This window comes from Rhagoletis zephyria, unplaced genomic scaffold (assembly GCF_001687245.7).
Source record: "Rhagoletis zephyria isolate East Lansing unplaced genomic scaffold, Rhagoletis_zephyria_1.1 Rzeph_scaffold_00003, whole genome shotgun sequence".
Lineage (NCBI taxonomy): Eukaryota > Metazoa > Arthropoda > Insecta > Diptera > Tephritidae > Rhagoletis > Rhagoletis zephyria.
The window spans coordinates 1026135-1045765 of NW_016157087.1; the positions used below are offsets into that span (position 1 = coordinate 1026135).

The window sequence follows — 19631 nt, forward strand, 5'->3', positions numbered from 1 at the left end:
AAACAAAAAATTACACTTATTTCGCTATAGATTCAGAGGTCATAACGCAATTTATGTCCACATTGGTATAAGCAAATTTATTATGAAAAATCATCGTTTTGATTAATTAAAAAAATAAACTAAAGAGTAGGAAAAGTAAAGGCCGCCGAAGGCCGTTATAAAACCACTTGCATATTATTCTTTACACCTTCGAAAATGCAGAGGGTAAGTTCGATAACCAAGTCTAACCAATTGGCTTAGATATTTACATTTTAGTGACGGTATGTCAAATCTCAAAATTCAAAAGTAATTATTAACAGGAATGTATCTGAATATAAATATAAGATCAGTGGCGGATCCACCGGGAAGAGGGGGGGAGGGGTTGTGTGTTAAAACAGAAAAATACTTGGAGTTATAAAAACTTTGGTTATGTAAGAGTTAAAAAAAAAGTAACTCGCGAATTTTCTGCTTTCTGAAATTAAAAAATTATACAACAGGCATGCAAATCTTTAAGCGCTGTTATAAATTTTTTTCTGAAATTTATTTGTGTTTCTTGCTGTGATCTTAAATTTTAGTCATGGTAAATAAAATCTTAAGAAGTGAGTTGTTTGACATTTGGTGTTGCTGAAACTTCTAAAAGACAACAAGGTGTCCGTGGTTATGTGATTAGTAAATTGAAAGAAATATCTGATTAAAATGCTCGTTCCGAAGTAAATAAAGTAAATTAAGTAATTGACTTTAGATTCGTAATCAACAACCCAGAAAACCCCCAGATACCCAGTTACATAGAAATCTACCGATTTTTTTAAATATTCGTCCGCCATATTGGATCCGCCATTTTGAATTTTTGGTAAATGACTTTAGATATGTAATCAGCGACCCAGAAAACCCCCAGATACCCAGTTTCATAGAAATCGACCGATTTTTTTTTATTTTCGTCCGCCATATTGGATCCGCCATTTTGAATTTTTGATAAGTGACTTCAGATTCGTAATCAGCGACCCAAAAATCTCCTAGGTAAGAAGTGGTGTAAAGATCCATCCACGAGTATTTGTTTAAATAGTTTCGTCCAGCTAGATTTGCGATCTGAACCACTGTGCGGTTGCGCTCAATTGCTGCGCCTTCTGAACGTAACCATTGCGTTTGGTTTGTCCATAGTACGGGCTTGTTCGAGTAGCAATCACAAATAAAGAATCACGTTCTGTGTGAATTTCTAGCAATGTATTTTCAGTTGGGCAGTTGCAACAATGCTGCCATTTTTCATCAGTACGGCTGTATTGCCGCTTTTATTACGTGCCTCGAACAGGCCCTACCTTTTTTCGCAGAAACCACACGATATTTTGTAGACGCCTGCTTTGTCTAGTGGGTCTGTTCTGTCTTTTAGGCTTTTGAAATGATTTTTCAATTTGAAGGGGTTGGAGTGCACTATTTGCATGTTGTTCCTTTGGAATGCTGTTTTTAGGCCGTTGGTTATTTTTGGTGCGAAAGTGATAGACACGCGCTTCAAATCAGCTGATCTATTATATTATCTTAAATATATGTTTTCCACCTTTCCGAAAGCTACCACGACATTGTAAGCCGGGGTGCTTTTACCCCTATTTTAAACATCTTCGATAGAACGTTCAGTTAGACATAATGAGATAAACATATAATCATATGTGGACGATATCACGCCAATTTTCCAAAATTCCAAACAATGTTACTTCTTGTTAGGGGACTGTTTTTAGTATAAATTTTGAGTAAATTAGGGTCCTTAAATACCGAAATATTGAAGTTTCAAGCATTTCTGAAATTTACCGTTATATGAAAAGCGGCCGTAATTTTATTCCGATTTCAATAACGTTTTGCTTCTATGTGGCAAGCACAATAACCACACCGAGTTTGGTACAAATTGGTAGAACGGTTACCGAGATACATATATGTGGACATAAGTGGGCTGTGCCACGCCCATTTTCCAAAATTTTGTCATAAACGTATTTTTTGGCAAATTGTTGCAAGCATCAATTTTGAATATTAGCTTTAATATTAACTGATTTATCGAGTATTTCGTATTTCTCTCAATTACCGTTATATGGGATGTGGACGTGATTATTGTCCGATGTTAACAATTTTCGGCCATTTTATATGTTGTACATTGCACATTATCAGACTAAAATTGATTGGGCTATAAAACTGTGTATTCAGAAAAATTCAAACACTTCTGAGAAAAAAGTTTGAAATTTAGGTGAAAATTTGTTGCACTTTTTTGAAGTTTTCTACAAATTGTTAAACTTGGGTTTATATGGGGTTGGTTAGAGAAAGAACTGTATTTTAATTGAAAATTCTCAAAAATAAATAAATAAACATAAGGGGCACACAATATCACTTGGAAATGGCGTGCTATAGATATGACCGATACTGTATGTAATAGTCCTATATTGGCAGTAAGAGCTAGTACCGTCCGAAAACACTGCAGTACAGATATGTCAATAAAAACGTACAAAAGAAAAGGAACACATTCGTTTATAAGTAAACATGTACACAACACATTCAAAAAAACGGCACTCAAGCACACAATGCATACACAAAAACCGTACTAGACTGTCTCGCTTTGATTTCGGAATGCTTACATATTGGGACGTTAGCTTATTGGCAATATAGAAGTATTACATATATGAATAATCTAAATTTCTAAATAAATTAGTGGCCGAAGATAACAAAAGTAGTTGTTAAAGTAACGTAAAGACCCTTGATTACAAGTGTGGAGTTTTAATTTTTTTTGGATTGGGTCACTCCTTTGGAGTCAATAGCCCGATCGTTTGGGCACTAGCTTAACTGTACCACAGTTGCAATAAGAGCTTGTCAGATGTGGCAATGCAATATATTTCGAAAAGGCTGTCAAATTGGGAAATTGCAGAAAGCAGTTACATGAGCAATTACACCTTGCATGTAAAGTGTTTCGAAAGGGGTTTTTTATTTCCGAAAGGTGAATTGCAGATTGCTAGTGCAGCAATTTGATATATATTTCCGAGATCGGTTTGCGGATCAGTTTTTGAGTACGGGAATGATTTCTGGGCTTTTTCGGGAAAGCGAAGTAAGTCTTTTTGATCAGCGGTTTAAGCTGAGCACATAACGTTCGAGTTCAGGTAACGAAAAAAATTTTCTTTGGAAGCTGAGCTAAGCGGAACTAAACTGTGTGTTGCTAAGACAATGTTATTTCAGCTCAACGACGTTGAGCGACGTTTAAGCCGTGTTTGCATTGTTCAACTTTGCATTCAACTCAACGCAGGATTGAATGTTAGTCGCATACTATTATTTGACTAGCTTGCACGTATGTTAACACCATATGCCCAAAAGCTCAGTTATGCATACTTGGCATTGCATGAGAATTGTCACATAAGGAATCTGTTAAATGAACTTTGCGTGTAGGCGGTTAACCAACGCACAGCATTACATATCTAAAAGTCTGTTGATTTTTGATTTCTACGTAAAATGACATGCTATGCAATGCAGTGCAAAGTATGCATAACTGAGCCTTAAGCCTTAAGTTATACTTAATACGAACATTCTGCTCAATGATGGCAACTTTGATATAACGTAAAGAAGAATGTTAACGAAAGAAAATAACACTTGTAAAAATCCGTTATATAGCGGAGAATGAAAAAGAGGTTCATTAAAATGGCGACAATTCGAGTTAGAGCTGGAAAACTACCCTGCAAGAACAGTGACCATCATTTGACAAATCATTTGACTGGCAAGGCTGATAGAGATTTCTGTCACTGGCTACCTACAAGTTTCTATCACATTCTAAAGGGCAGTGTGAAAAATCTGATGTAAACATTTGTGTACATATGATCTTCCGTCTTCCTCCAACTTATGGCCTTATATATTGGTCTCTTTTTAACCAACGCAAAATTTGCAAATGTGTTAGTAAGATAAATGAGAATGTGTAAGTTTCCATCACACAATTCTTGTAGGGTATCGATGGTCGTGGTTCGACGGCTGAGCGGAAGATCGACCTACATATTTCGGCAGCCAGTTCGAAAACGCCCTATATCAGAATTTGGTTATTTTAGAAATTCGGTTCAAAAACCTGATGTTACAGTCCAAAAATTAAGCATACAACTTTTATTGATAATGAGATCAGAATGGCTAAAATATGACGATCTTTTTTTGTGTATGGGAAAAAGTTTATCAACGATTTTTAGTTTCAAGTAGCATTTGTGTTCTGAAATATGTATGTTACTGAATAATATATGCATGAGTGAAACCTATCGATAATGCTTACAAAACCATCGATGTTTTCGTTAGTCAAAAACCATCGATACTATCTATAGTGCCATCGATAGTTTTCCAGCTCTCATTCGAGTGTGCAGACGTACATATAAAGGTCAGCTATATTTTTCTGTACAATCGTTGAACAAAAAACGGAACAAATGCACAATACCTACAATTCTCGAATTAAAAAAAAATACGATCGAGGTGAACATAACGATATACATATATATATTTTTTGGGAAACAACAACTACAACAATTATTAAAGGTCAAAGTTCAAATTAAGCATTTTTTAAAATTAATATATTATAATTAATTATTAATATATATATATATATTATATATATATTATATATATATATATATTAATATATATTATATATATATATATATATATATATATATTAATATATATTATATATATATATATATATATATATATATTAATGTATATTAGTGTTCGCCCAGCGGTTGAAATTCAACCGTTAAAATTAAGGATAGTTTATGTGAGTTGAGTTGAGCTGAAATAACATTAGTTAGAATGGATTAAGTGGAGGGGAGTTTAGCTTAGTACTTAGCATAACATAACATACCCTAACATAAGATTAAATAACAACATATGCAGCATAACACACCACAATATAACATCGCACATTCTTCAGCTGTATTTCCTTTTTATCCCTATCACTTTCTTCCTCTCTATCGCTTTTAATGTTTATGTTTATCTTGACCTTCATGTTCATGTTCAAGTTAGTTTGAAGTCAGATGACTTTTCTGTATTGTAATTTATTCAAGAAGGGATTACCAGTTAATAATGTAGTTTATCAGGAACCATAGCTGTAAAGAATAGATTTACTGCGGAAAGGTGGGACCGCAGGAAAAGTGGCAAAAAATTGTGGAGTTAGCTACTTGAAAATGTTAAGACTATGAAAAAATATAGCCTAAAATGTTTTTAAGGACAAAGGAAGTCTGCCAAAAAATATTACGGTCCGATATCTTGTGAAAATAGCGCTGCAGCCACTGTTACAGAAGCGCTTAAGGTATTACAATTGAAAGCAAATCAGTAGACAGCGAGGCGAAGAATTGTCAAATTGAACGGAAAGGGCCTAGTATTGGATCAAAGACCCAAATTAAGCCTAAGCGCATCATATAAGGCAAACTGTGAGTCACAGGGGTCGGTCAATAATAGTTTGGGGTTGTATTTCAAAAATGTTGTTGGTCCGTTAGTACGCCTTATGCGTAAGGAACAGTATCTGTTCATATTTCAACAAAATGAGAGGTACTGCTAAAATTTCAACCAAAACATACTGCATATGTTCGCAAAGAGTGGATGCAAAAGCAAAAATTTGCTCATTTGAAATGACCTCCCCAATCCGCGGGTATGAATCTCGTCGAAAATTTGCGAAATCAACTAAAAGCGCAGCTTACTAAGTCCATCCAATGGAGTACATGAGCTGTGAAAGCAAACCAAGGATATATGGGAGGCTATACCTCCAGAATTTTTACAGAGATACAAATAAGGTATGCCAAATTGCGTCCAAGAACTAAAAAAGCAAAAGTATACTGAACATTGTGTTAACAATTCTTTTTTTCGTAAAAATTGTCAAAAAGTTATGAAAAATATGTAAGTGCAAAACTGTAACATACGCCTTAATTTACGCTTTTGTCTGCTGGTTTCATTATTGTTGTTGGATTGACTTCAATTCGTTATGAGAGGGGAAGTACAGGTGTACCAATAAGAATATACAACAAAACTACGAATGTCGCTAGAACTTGGAAAGATAGCAGCGGCTGATATAAAAAGCGTTACACAATGTTACAGTTTTGCTCGTCACTGTACGTATTCACCCCCACCATTATTATTAGGTTCGGTAGTTAAGTTTTCCTTCCTCTTTGTCTTTATATGTAGGTTTCTTTACTTTTATTCTAATCTTTGCTTTTATCCCTTTCTTCTTCTACATATTCAACTTTACCTTCTTCCTCGCATGAATCTTAATCTTCATAAATCTGATTCCTAAACTGCTGCTTAGCAGATTTCTTTAATTCAGTATCAATATTAAAGCATACATTTAGGAGGCGTTTCCGCCCTAAACCATGTACATGTACGGCATTAGTATTGGTGTCACTTTTGAATTGATTTTTTCGTTTTATCTTAAACCAATTGTCTGCACATCAGCATCAAAATAGCTTCCTAATGATACATAAAAGGGATGTTAAGAAAACAAGATTGCCTATTTGTATATAAGATAACATACCAAAAACCAAAAAACATGTGGTGAGTTTAGGCGTAGTGAATTTAGTTGTGGTGAGTTCAGGTGTGGTGAATTTAGGTGTGGTGGATTCAGGTGTGGTGAGTTAAGGTGTGGTGAGGAAGTTGAGCTGTGGTGAATTAAGGTGTGGTGGATTTAGGTGTGCGGAGTAGAGGTGTGAATTAAGGTGTAGTGAATTCAGGTGTGGGGAGTTAAGGTGTGGTGAATTAAAGTGTGGTGAGCTCAGGTGGAGTACGTTTTTAAGCGGAGGTGAGATGAGTTGAGGGGAGTTAAGTTACGTTAAGGGGTTATGATCTTTATCCTTCATCTTCTTCTTCATCTTCATCTTCATCTTCATCTTCATCTTCATCTTCATCTTCATCTTCATCTTCATCTTCATCTTCATCTTCATCTTCATCTTCATCTTCATTTTCATTTTCATTTTCATTTTCATCTTCATCTTCATCTTCATCGTCATCTTCATCTTCATCTTCTTCCTCGTCTTGGTCTTCATCTTTATCTTTTCCTTTATCCTGATCTAAATTTACCATTCTTTTCTTCATTTACATTTAAGTATTTGAATTTTCCTTCATCTTTGTCTTTATATTTAGGTTTCTTTACTTTTATTTTAATTTCTGTATTTATCCCTTTCTTCTTCTCCATACTCAACTTTAACTTCTTCCTTGTTTGAGTCTAATCTATTCATGTACAAACATACATACATCTTATTCCTAAACTGCTGTATAGGACGTTTCTGTAATTCAGTATCAATATTAAAGCATACATTTGGTGGCATTTCCGCCCCAACCATGTACATGTATGGCATTGGTATTGGTGTGACTTTTGAAATGATTTTTTCGCTCTATTTAAAACTAATTTGAAATTTTAAAAATTGCCTGCACATCAGCATCAAAATACCTTTCTTATGATATATAATTGTTTATACCTTGGAAGTATAGTTTAGCCGTAAAAGGGGTGTAGAGGAAACATGATTGCCTATTTATATAATTGATATATTATAATATTAATAATCAAAGATTTTCTTTTTTAATAACAAACAAATTCATAGAACAATAAATTTAACTTCAAGAATTTAAACAAGTTAAACAGTTTAATTACCTTACATAGTGCTACTACAAACCAGGATTGTTTTGACAAAAAAGCTTAGAATATCTTTTAGATTGTACAATTGCTGAAATTCGTCGTACAGGTCCAATGTTAGTATGCTTGAACCTGATGTGACTGTAAGTTTGAAGTATTGATAAGAAGCATATCTCAACAATCTCCTGCACATTCACGCAGTTGTTGCCTAAAGCATCTTCCTCCTAGGGGCAAAAAGCAGCGGCTGGAGAATATTAATTAATTAAAAAACTTCCCTACAAATGGCAAATAAATGCTGCTTTAAAATTCAACCTTCACTCTTTTATTTATTTCCGTCAAAACAACTGGCTAGGAACTTCGAATTTCCTGTGGTAACGCGATGATATTCTGGGGGGCAGAGTTCCGAATACTTAACTACGACAATTCTGATTCCAGCATAGGGGTGTCAGAAAATTCACTGGATTTACGTTATGTACATAGTGACTAAGTTACTACGCATGCACACACACACTCATGCACAAATGTGAAGAAAATAACCATTTTCCCCCTATACGTACGTGTCGCATTCAGTCAGCTACGACAAAGGAAACATATAGCTGCACTCCTTTATTTTCCTTCGTCAGCCGGTGCAGACTGCAGTATTCATATAGCGATTTTAAAATAACAAGGGGTTCAAAATACTGTAATTTTCTCATTTAATTTGCTTTTTCTGTGCTTTGCCTGCGGCATGTATGGTATCGAAAGCAAAGCAACAGCAATTCAGAAAAAAGCAAATGCTTTGCCTGTCGTTTTGCTGTACAATTTTGAAAGCAACCAGATAGTTAAAAAACAATTTCTGAAAGCACAACGACAGCGCAGCTGCAGCAAAGCAACATAAATTTGACGATCAATTGGCTGTGAAACAATAAATTGGCAGAAATATGTATGCATGCACAAATGCACTACCCATCCGTTCTACTGGTGACAAGAGACGATGCATTACCGATAGTTAGGCAATTCCCTACCGATTGGTAATCGCCAATTTTGCACCAGATAATCGCTAGCGAAAGGTCATGCCACTCGCACTGCTCGGTAGGCGACAATGACATCGCCCTGTTCAATTCGCTAAACAAATAAATTGATATCGCCAATTTTGTGTGTACTCACTCCTGGCGAGTCAGCGATAATACACCATCTTGCAAAGCTTCATTTGCACGGGACGGTCAAGCAGATCACAGCACACGAAAAGTACTATCACAGCAAATCAAAAGCAATAAATTGTTTTCAATAAACTGCCGATAAAAAAACAAAATACAATTTTCAAAGTCACAGTGAAAACAAAGCAGTTCGAATGAAACTCAAAAATTTCAAAGCGAAACAAAAGCAAAAACGAGTAGTGCTTTTGCTGCTATACTGATAGTTTATCAAACCCTGAAAATAACCTTAAATTTTTAAAACAAATTTTTTAAATTTTTTTAAAACTCGAAATGAAGAGTTCTCTCTACATACATATGTACATATACGTAGCCGAAAAACAAATCTGGAATTAAAAAAAACTTTAAATTTATTTCGTATGGAGATCGAATTACATACATATAAGTTAAACAGTTTAAGAAATTAACATATTTTGATTATATTATAATCAAAAGAAAAGTAATCGAGTAACCTTTCTTTTGATATTAATTTAATATTAAAAATCTTTGAATATTGTTAACGAAAATTCACTTTTCTTACAACTTTGCAAAATTTGATGTAGTTTCCCTGCGTATTAAGGTGGTAAAAAATAACAGACTTTCATTTAGAAGTCGCTTAAAGCGATTTTATTTTTGCATATAAGTTTGTTCATATTAATATAGGAAAAAAGTTTTTAGTTAATTAGGGCTGCTTTTGATGTTCCTGGAAATTAGGCTCGAACTATGTTTCCGTGAACTGATTACTCTATTCTATAAACACTCGCTTGGTATTACACGATACGTGATCGTATCCCGGTTATCGTAAGCCTCAAATAGTGGGGCGTATTCTTGTTTTCGTACGAATCGAAAATATTGAAATTTTCCTATCATTTCCTATACAAAAATTTCAAATTTTCGATTCGTACGAAAACCAGAATACGCCTCAATGTAAACCTAAAACATATTAGTGTTATTTTTTTATTTTGTCTACATCTGTCATTTATTACAAATGTCTCTATTGTAAGAGTTTCCAAATATAAATATTTTTATTACCATATGTTAAAATAATAATTTACAAAGTAATAATTTGGCCAAACACAAACTTGAAGTCCACATCCATTTTTAAAACAGTTTATCACAAAGTGTTATTAATTGTTTGCAAGCATATTATAATTTTCATACATTTTGGGAACAATAAGGGACTTACGGCGGTCGCCGTAGCAGAGCGATTACAGGTCCGTACTTCCACTCAGTGGGACCAAGGTAAGATCCATTATCAGAGCATAACCCAAAATAGCTGTTGTACCTTAGCAGGCAATGACAAAACTTAAAGTGTATTTCTGCCTTGAAAAATCTTCTCATAAAACCATTTGCCTTTAGGAGTCAACGTAAAAATGTAGGAGCCTCTACATGTGTCACGACAATAGAACTCACCTAGTCAAATTTGAGGAGAAGCTTGGCCGGACACTTATGCCGATTTCGTTTCTACCGAAAAATGCAACCTTCTCTTTGCCCTCTACGCACAAACACTAAGAATAGGGCGATGAGAACGCAACATTTTTTGTAGAATCGAAATCGCCATTAGAAAAATATTTTAGTTCCAAATATTTATTTGTTTACTTATTTTAAGGGAGATGGCAATCTTGTTTGAACCGTGTCAAATTTTTTAATTTTCAAAATTACTCAGTGCGGCCAAGTTTCATCAAAATGTAAGGTTGCATGCCCACAAACACCAAATAAAAGTGGTGCTTAAGGAGAGAATAACGAAAATTGTTCGTATGGTAAACTCCGAGTTTATGAGTGGTGTTTAATGATAAACTCAAAAATGGCCCTTAAGCTCGAGTTTATGGCTCAATGAGAACGTAATATAAGGGAAATTTCACTAGTATTTGGCTTTTCAAAGGTTTTGTGTAGAGCAAAGCATATTGAACAGGTAGCAGTAGTAGAGCAGATGATTTTACTTTCGTCTTTAAATTGTAATTGTTGTCTACATTTTATTCTAAAATTTCAAACATTGTTTACTTATATGCATTCCAAAACCAATAACAAAATACACACAGCTTGCTGTTTTTTCTCCAATGTGTCGTGGTTTGGAGGCAATTTTCAAATTTTGTGAGAGAAGATATTCATTAGGCGAAACTACGTATCAGTATCTTAAACACGTGAAACTCCAAATAAGAAGGCTACCATGAGAATGTTTGAAACGTAAAGAAGTTCTCTTAGATGGAAGCGAAGTCGAACCCTTCAAAGGTACGTTTTGCAATTCAGCTCGTTCCGGATGCTATTCACTGCATTGCGCTGAGCTGAAATCCGACTTTGAAAATAATCCATTGAATACTACTCGTGCTTCGAAAGTAGCACACAAAAGATCCAAAAATATAAGCCAAATAAAGATGTTTTAAGGCTAATAAATCTAAGATCATTGAAAGAGATTTTAAAATCGTTTAGCTTTTGTGGAAAAATTAGCAAAGACACTTTTTGTCCCGGATTCCCGCCACAAATATCGTCACCTCAACTATACAGCTTGTCTGTGGGCAGCATTTATTAACACCCCGTTCACACGACAGGCACATAACGCGCGTTCCCCGCCGTAAAAATAACCGACGGCAAGAAATCCGTCTCCGCTGCAATTCTGTGCAATTTCATGCATTCAATGTGTTCTAATTTTGACAGCGGATATCCGTCAGCCCGTTAGCCGCTATCTGCTACAATTCTGTTTACCGCATAAATTTAAGTACTCTAATTTCAAATGAATATTTAAACGGCACTTAAGTTTAATTGTGGATTGTTGTTTAAATGCCATTTAGCTTTCGTTGGGTTTCAGATAAACTTTGTTTAAATATCTATGCCAAAAAATTGGCAGCACTGCTGCTTGTTTCTTGAAATTGTTGCGTTTGCTTGTTTGTTTATATTTTGACGTGTGTCGAATTTGTGTCGGCATTAATTGTAGTGTTTTTGTTGTAAATTTGTTGTGGAAAGAAAAAATTTGTAGCTCTCGTTTTTTAAGAAAAAATGGTATGTAGTGCTAACTTGACACCATGCACCATTGTCGACAGAATTGACACATGACAACATGGTGTGATAGCTATTGATCGTCCAAATGCCCAAAACAATTACTTGACACACGTTGGATGGTTTACAAAAATTTTTAATTACTGATTATAATAAATTTAGGAAAAAGATGCAATCTTTTAAATTTTAGCTGCCTGTCAATCCATAAGGGATCAATGTTTACCACGCACCAACGAAACAAGCATGCGTTTTTTCGTACCAGGAGAAAGCATCGAAAGCCTATACCTTATGAATGCATAAGAGCCCTGCAGTAAAATTTAGAGACAGTCTGGCAAAGCGCTAGTTCCGAACTACATATCTCAGAACTATCTCTGAACTAGTGCAAAAGGAATGCAGAGCGGGACAGTTGAAACTTGCGGTATAAATGTGCAAATGCTCACTACTCGTACAATACGAAAGTAGCTCAGCGAGAAGACCTCCGACTCAACTATCGTTAGTTGCGAGTTCAAATCGCGGTGGAGGCAGTTGTGAGTTTTCAAATTTAATGAATTCAAATTATTGCGTGCAGCTTACAATATATATATATTTTTTTAAATAAAATATGTAAGAAAAATGGAATCTGTACAAGAAAAGAAAAATCGAAAAAAATATCCAAAAATCGAATCTCAAATACGTTTTCTGATAAAAGAAAAACTGTCCAAAACGGGACCGGTTAAAAACTGGTTGCAAAGTAATGCACTGGGCGACAATTGCCACCGCCAATGACATCGCCGTGTAAAACTGGACAGTTTAAAGCATTGCTTGGGTATTGAGCTAGAACTAGTAATGTCGGCAAAGGGTCTAGTTCTACGCTAGTTCTGAGCTAGTCAGATTTTCATCAGTTTCAGTTCTAGCTCAATACCCAAGCAATGCTTACAACTGTCCAGTTTTACACGGCAATGTCAATAGCTATCACACCATGTTTGTCATGTGTCGATTCTGTCGACAATGGTGCATGGTGTCAAGTTAGCACTACATACCATTTTTTCTTAAAAAACGAGAGCTATAAATTTTTTCTTTCCACACCAAATTTACAACAAAAAAGCTACAACTAATGCCGTTGTAACCTTGTCAATATCTCAATTCTGTCGTCAATGGGGCATGGTGTCAAGTTAGCACTACATACCATTTTTTCTTAAAAAACGAGAGCTACAAATTTTTTCTTTCCACACCAAATTTACAACAAAAAAGCTACAATTAATGGCATAGTAACATATTGGATATCTCAATTCTATCGACTAGGTGTATGGTGTCAAGTTAGCACTTCATACTAAATTTTGTTCGAAAAAGGTTCAACTCAATTTTTTCCAGAAAAACGAGAGCTACAAATTTTTTCTTTCCACAAAAAAATTTAGAGTTAAAAGCTACAATTAATGCCGTTATAACATTTTCAATATCTCAATTCTATCGACTAGGTGTATGGTGTCAAGTTAGCACTACATACCATTTTTTCTTAAAAAACGAAAGCTACAAATTTTTTCTTTCCACAACAAATTTTAGAGTTAAAAGCTACAATTGATGTATGGTGTCAAGTTAGCACTACATACCAAAGAGAGCTACAAATTTTTTCTTTCCACAACAAATTTACAACAAAAACACTACAATTAATGCCGTAGTTAACTTTTCCAAATTCGAAAAGTGTAGTGCTAACTTGACACACGTTATATTTTGTGCTGAACGGCTGATTAAACAACCTACCAATCAATCTTGATTCTTTGGTACAAACACAGGGTGGCATATCTCATATTTAAGTAGCCAATATTCGCCATTTAAGTGCAGATCAAATGTATGATCTGAAAATGAATAGTGGAAGTTAATCAACAACCTCTACTTAAGTAGGCCATCTGAAATTGGGCCTTTTTGTATTTCTTTAATTTACCGATATATGGGAAATGAACCTAATTTAGTCTGATTTAAAAAACTTGAAACATATTGCTTTTTTGTACTAATGGCAATAACTTCAGAGTTGCCAAATTTGGTAATAATCTCATTTATTGCTATGTGATTTCAAACTTCGATTTTGAGTGAAGTAGCTTAGGTAGATACTGATTTATTGCAGTTTTCGCAATTATTTCATCTAATTTAGCATATTTCGGAACTATTTGAAATTGGGAAAAACAACCTGGGTTATCAGGTAGTTTACAGAAAGGTGAACAGGATATTTATTACGTGCGCCAGGTATATAAAGTTCGGTCTCCTCCGAACTTATAATTTAGTTGTGTTTGTTTACCTTTTTATGTAGTATTTTTTACAGTTGATTTTTTCATAATTTTTCATTTTATTATTTTTAGTGACGGCGCAATAAAACAGGTGAAGTACCTATCATTTTCATTATCATTATTACATTCATTATAATTAATGAATTTTTTTTTGGAAATAACAGAAAGATTTCTGCCTGAGGCAGGCTCAAATACAATATTTGATTAAATTGTCATTATACCACAATGACACTAAAATAACATAGTATTTTATTTGTACCAACTTAACCGAGAGATAAAATCAATGTTCGTATGGAATAGTTGCTTATGTCAGGAAGCCGGCTTTAGTGTAATGCGACATTCCCTTTATTCTTTAAACAAAAAGGATTTTTTTGATAAGACTTAATAAGAATATTGACTTGCTAGTATCGTAACTATTTCCTGCAAGTTTATTTGCCAAAAGTTCTTCAACGGCTCGGCACCAGTGAATCATTCGCAGTCGTAGCCTTTCGAAATAAGACACTATTCCATACGAACACAAAAATGTATACATGTATGGCTAGAGTCAATGAATTAGTACGGAAATTCAAAATAATATTGTTTGCAACTTGTGTTTATTAATTTAATATAGTTCAGTCTCTAACAGAAATTTTTTGTGGAGGGTGTTGCGATTTTTCTTTTATGATAAATTTTTTTTTTTAATATGTGGAAGAAAATGCTCAACACCCTCCACAAAAATATTCTAAAAACGGTAATTTTTAGTGATTTGAAACTTGCACTTTATTGGAATAAAATTAAATGGGCTACAAAACTACATATCTGTGTTCGTATGGAATAGTAGCTTATGTCGGGAAGCTGGCTTTAGTAGCAAAGACACGGATGATGAAATTCAAATGCTTAGGACTTAGGTTTTTTTATGTATGAGTTACTTAAATTATATGTACCTGAAATTATTCTGAAGATTCTGATTAAAAAAGGTTGAAGTTTTTGTGGCCGGAATTTTTTTTAACATTCTTATTAAAAAGTTTCAAATTTGTATAACAATTTTTTAAGTTTAATTAATTTTTTGTAAATTTATGCAAGCTTTGAAATTATTATTTATGTGGTTTCTGTTATTAAAAATAAATAAACATAAGTATCGTTTTGAGTTTCTGTGCTAATTCATTGACCACAGTTGTATGTATGTATATGTGATTGTCGTTGAGCTGTCCTTAACGCAAAACCCATTCAACAATTCAAATCGATTCACACACAAAGAATAATAATACATATACAAAATATACACTGCCACTCATTCTACCCGAGTGGACTTGCTAACTCGATTTACACGAGTAGAATATAACCGAGTAGAAAAGAAGCATAAACATAGTAATTGTTTGATGCATCTACCAGATTGTCTTGTAGTTATTTTTCTAAATGCAGTTTAAAGTCAATTCAATTCACAAACTAACAACACTTGGGGTGACCAGATGAGTCGAAGGAAAAATCAGGACATTGCATTTTCAAAAGTTAGCGCAATCACTTTCTTTTCCATCAGACTTGAGTTTTGAAATGATTGTTTTTACGTTCAACGGTTGTAAGATGTAGGCAAGTGCAAGCGACGCTGTGAAAATCGTTTTCAAAGTCGCCAACAAAAGCTCAACACCTTTAAGTACAATAGGTAGGATGCTAAGGATGAAACTCAATAGCATATCTTATAGCATCTTCATTCGCCACAGTTCTGACAACAAACCAGTTGTACCTTGCCAAAGGGGTTCTCTATTTATGTGTTAGTGACAATCGAAAAATTGTAGTTTCGGCCATTCGAGTTTTGCAGTAAGGTTATTATGTGAACGATGAAAAAAAAGCACCTAATGATATGTTTACGCAGTAAAAAGTTTATAAAAAGTTAGCTTTTAAGGTCAGGAGACTTTAATTCGGCCCTGAAATCAGGACATGTCCTGATAAATCAGGACGTCTGGTCACCGCTACAACACTAAAAACAACTACATTGGCTTTACTATTGGCTATTTTTTATATTTTTTACAGGGATGCGAAAAACACTAAAATTTAATCGTTCATCGGAACAGGTTCAGTGCAAAAATACACATTGCCTTATTATTTTATATTTTTTAACCAAATAAATATTTGTTAAACCTAATTAGGTAGAGCAAATCTTTTAATCCACAGGTTAAAAGCGAAAGTTCGTAATTTTATAAAAAAGAAGAACCTTGCAGACATACCTAAATAAAATCAGCAGCAGTTGTCAGTTAGAAACCCGTCAAAAATACTCATGGCCCATGGTGAAATTAGTAAGGTGAAATAATAAGAGCGAGAAAAAAGTTTTATATATATTTGACATTATATTATTTGAAAATTTGCATTTAAAATCTTGTATAAGATAGATAGTCGATTGACAGAACATAAGCGAGAGAGCTGTTTTGTTACTTAACGAGGGGGGCGAGGGGTAAAGGTGCTTTTTCTGATTCTAAAAGAGAAGACTCCACTTTTCGGAGGTTTATAGTTATAAAGTAATTTGTTGTTAAAGTTGCGAAATTCACCAAATTTTTTTATACAAATTTCATCGATTACATGCAAGGGTTGCAAATGAACACAGATGCTGGTGCTGCCAGATGATAAAAATAAAAAAAAATTTCGGGTTTTTATATTCCAAATTTTCACTTGATATTAAATTATTATTTTACATCGTTGAGGAAAAATAGTGAACTTATTATTACAAGCATTTTATGTTGTTAAGAAAATAAAATGAAATGCATACACGTGAACATTGCAAAGATCGTATGTATGTATATGAAAATATAAGTGATAAACTGCACTTTTTGTATGAAACTTTGCGAGTGAAACTGTTAAGAATTTAACAACAAATTAGTTAAATACTGGCCAGAATGAATGAAAACTAAGCAATTGCTTTTTCTTAAAATTTCGTATCTTTTACTTAAATTTTGTTTGAATAAATCGAATAAAAGGTCTGAAATTTTTAAGAAACAGCAATTGTTTATTTTTATTCATACGGGGTACTATTAGTAATAAAGTGCAAAGAGTGATAAATAATGTAAATACATACGTTTCATAACATCTCCGCCAAGTTTCATGAGCAAATTCATGATATACAATGTTTAAACAGACACATAAATCGCTTTGGCATAAGCAGAGTTTCAATACGCTTTGAAATTCAGAAGTGTATTGAGTGACATTTGTTTTACAAATCCAATAAAATAAAATTTCGCGTCAACAATATTCTCTGAAAGCATCTAATTTATGTCTAAGATAGGATTGAAAAAATAGGAAGCCCTAAAGCGAGAGATAATTTATTTCATTTTTAAGTTCTAATTTTGTATAAAAAAATAAATGGAGTATTAAAAAGAATAAAATTATTCCTCAAGTAATAAAAAACAAATATAAACGCATACTTTATTTCACATGAAGTGAAAATCGGTTGGTTTTCTTCATACAGCCCGTTTAAATTTTAAATTATTATTTTAATAATTTTGAAATATTGTTCGCTTCCATTTCGGTCAACAGAGTAAATTAATTATGAAACAAATAACGAAGAAAAGAAGCCAATTTTGTTCACTAACAGTGAAATACGTTATTAAAATGCATATATGTATGTAGTTACATGTATACAGTTTTGACTATTTTTCTTTCGTCTGTTTAATGTTTATTAGTTTTTTTATTAAAGTCTAGCTAATTGTACCACATAACTCCACATTTCAAACTTTGTAGACTTCTTTATTCATAGTACTTGGAAAAATTGTATGTATGCAGTTGGCGGCCGATTAAATTTTAGTTTAATAAAATGAGTTTCAAAAGGCGCTTTGTACATTTGTACAGATTTGTACATTTTCACAGTTACAGAGTGTTGTTGAGTTGAACTCATTCGCGATAAAAATTTCAAGACAACTGTGCCATCGATATGTATGTCCAAATTAAAATTACTTTTACTTCCATAAAATTTCGAAATGGTCGAATAGGGCATTTCGATTAGAGACGATATAGACTTACGTATTAATTATGCCTATAGCTTACTATGTGTATTTAACTACATATGTATATACAAATTTTAAATCCATAGTTATCCTGTGTCTTTTCGAAATCCATCGATTAAAGTTTGGAAAAGTAAAAGAAATGAAAAGAAAAATTAAGAAATATTTAAAAGACATCCCAAATGTAAGTTTCATAATTTACTACGTCCATGTAATGCTAAATCATTGGTGGTGGTTATATTCTGGTTGAACTTCCCATAATTCCATGATCTAAGGCAATATTACTTTGAGACGATTAAACAGTGCTGTAACTGGCGACGAAAATCCAAAAATGTATTGTCTTGAATATAATCGAATTTGCTATAATTTAAAAGAAAATTTATTAAAATTCTTAAAAATTTTCTCAATATAATTTGTGTGCTGTCAGCGACCACTTAAACTTGGAACTATTAACAAAAGGTATTAAGCCCGGCAAAACGCTTTTAATAGCTAGTCACGGAAATAATTTCCTTGCGCATCTGTCTTCCAATAGTACATAGCCGATGCTGTTCATTTAAAAATTTGTTTGCTTAAACGTTTTAACATGATGGCTATAAAACACAAATATAAATATTACTATATTACTGGTCATCTCATGTCAATGTCCTTTAATCTATATTAAACTTTTTTAAATGTTATGCTATTATTTCTAGGGATTTGCAGTAAAATATTTCTTGAGTCTGAAGTGGAATACGTTAAACTGTCAAACTAAATGGTTAAGTTTATATCCTTATATAAAAATTACTTACTTCATACACTCACTTTAAACTTACCTTATAAGATCGGATAACACCCTAATCTCTAATGTAATCGCACAATTTTTGTTTTTACGCACGCCGCCGAATCTATCATTCTGCATTGTCCTGAATTATTGATTTTGCATAGAGAAAAGACAGAAATTTCAAGCAGAAAAAATAAGAAATTGAGTTCGCGTTTTACCCACGTCGTGTTAACAAAATTAAATTTTATTTGATAATAAACTTTTTTTTTTATATTGGAGAAAAACTTTTTTACAACGCTTTTATCAACTTGCAATGTTATGTGTCCACCATGTATACTGTAAATGTATCAAAGCTATTTATGGCAAATTCTAGATATGAACCTAGTCTAGATATCAAACTCGTTGTAGGCATCATATCAAAGAAATACAACTATGCACTATTACATACGCTACAGCGGAAATGGACGACACGCTATTTCTTTAAATGAAATTAACTGCTGCTACATGTGTGTAAATTCTATGGGACTGAGAAATATTATTTTCTAATTTTTAGTCCATTTATAAAAGCGTTGTATATTAAAATTTTTTACTTTATTTTACTTATTGATCAATTAATTATTCCATGTGCCGGTATTTGAGCATGCTGTACGCCAAATGATAGTCGCCAACTCTTGTACCAAAATTACAATATCGTAGTTGTATTTTCAAACTCAATACACAAACAGGGTCATAGAAATTGAGTCAAACAATTCTTTCGGTCTTTTAAACCGATTAAAAAAGAGATTTTTAATTCGGCGTGTATATTTTTTATATTTGTTTGCACATTACTTTTTTCTTTGTATGTAAATCGATTTGAATGATTTTTTTTGCGTAGGGTTAAGGACAGCCCCACAGTGCACC

The 19631-nt window shown here is 33.3% G+C and overlaps 1 protein-coding gene across 9 annotated transcripts in view; it reads left to right on the top strand.

The window, feature by feature from the left end:
* Positions 1-19631, top strand: part of LOC108369759 (uncharacterized) — a 75247-nt gene that overhangs the window by 23821 nt on the left and 31795 nt on the right. For 2 of the 9 annotated variants that reach the window (XM_017625117.1, XM_017625315.1), the window contains exon 2: positions 14079-14097. The exons of the other annotated variants lie outside the window; for them this stretch is intronic. The gene's annotated coding sequence lies outside the window, so the exon portion shown is untranslated. The remainder of the gene's footprint in view (positions 1-14078; positions 14098-19631) is intronic. 9 annotated transcript variants of the gene reach the window in all.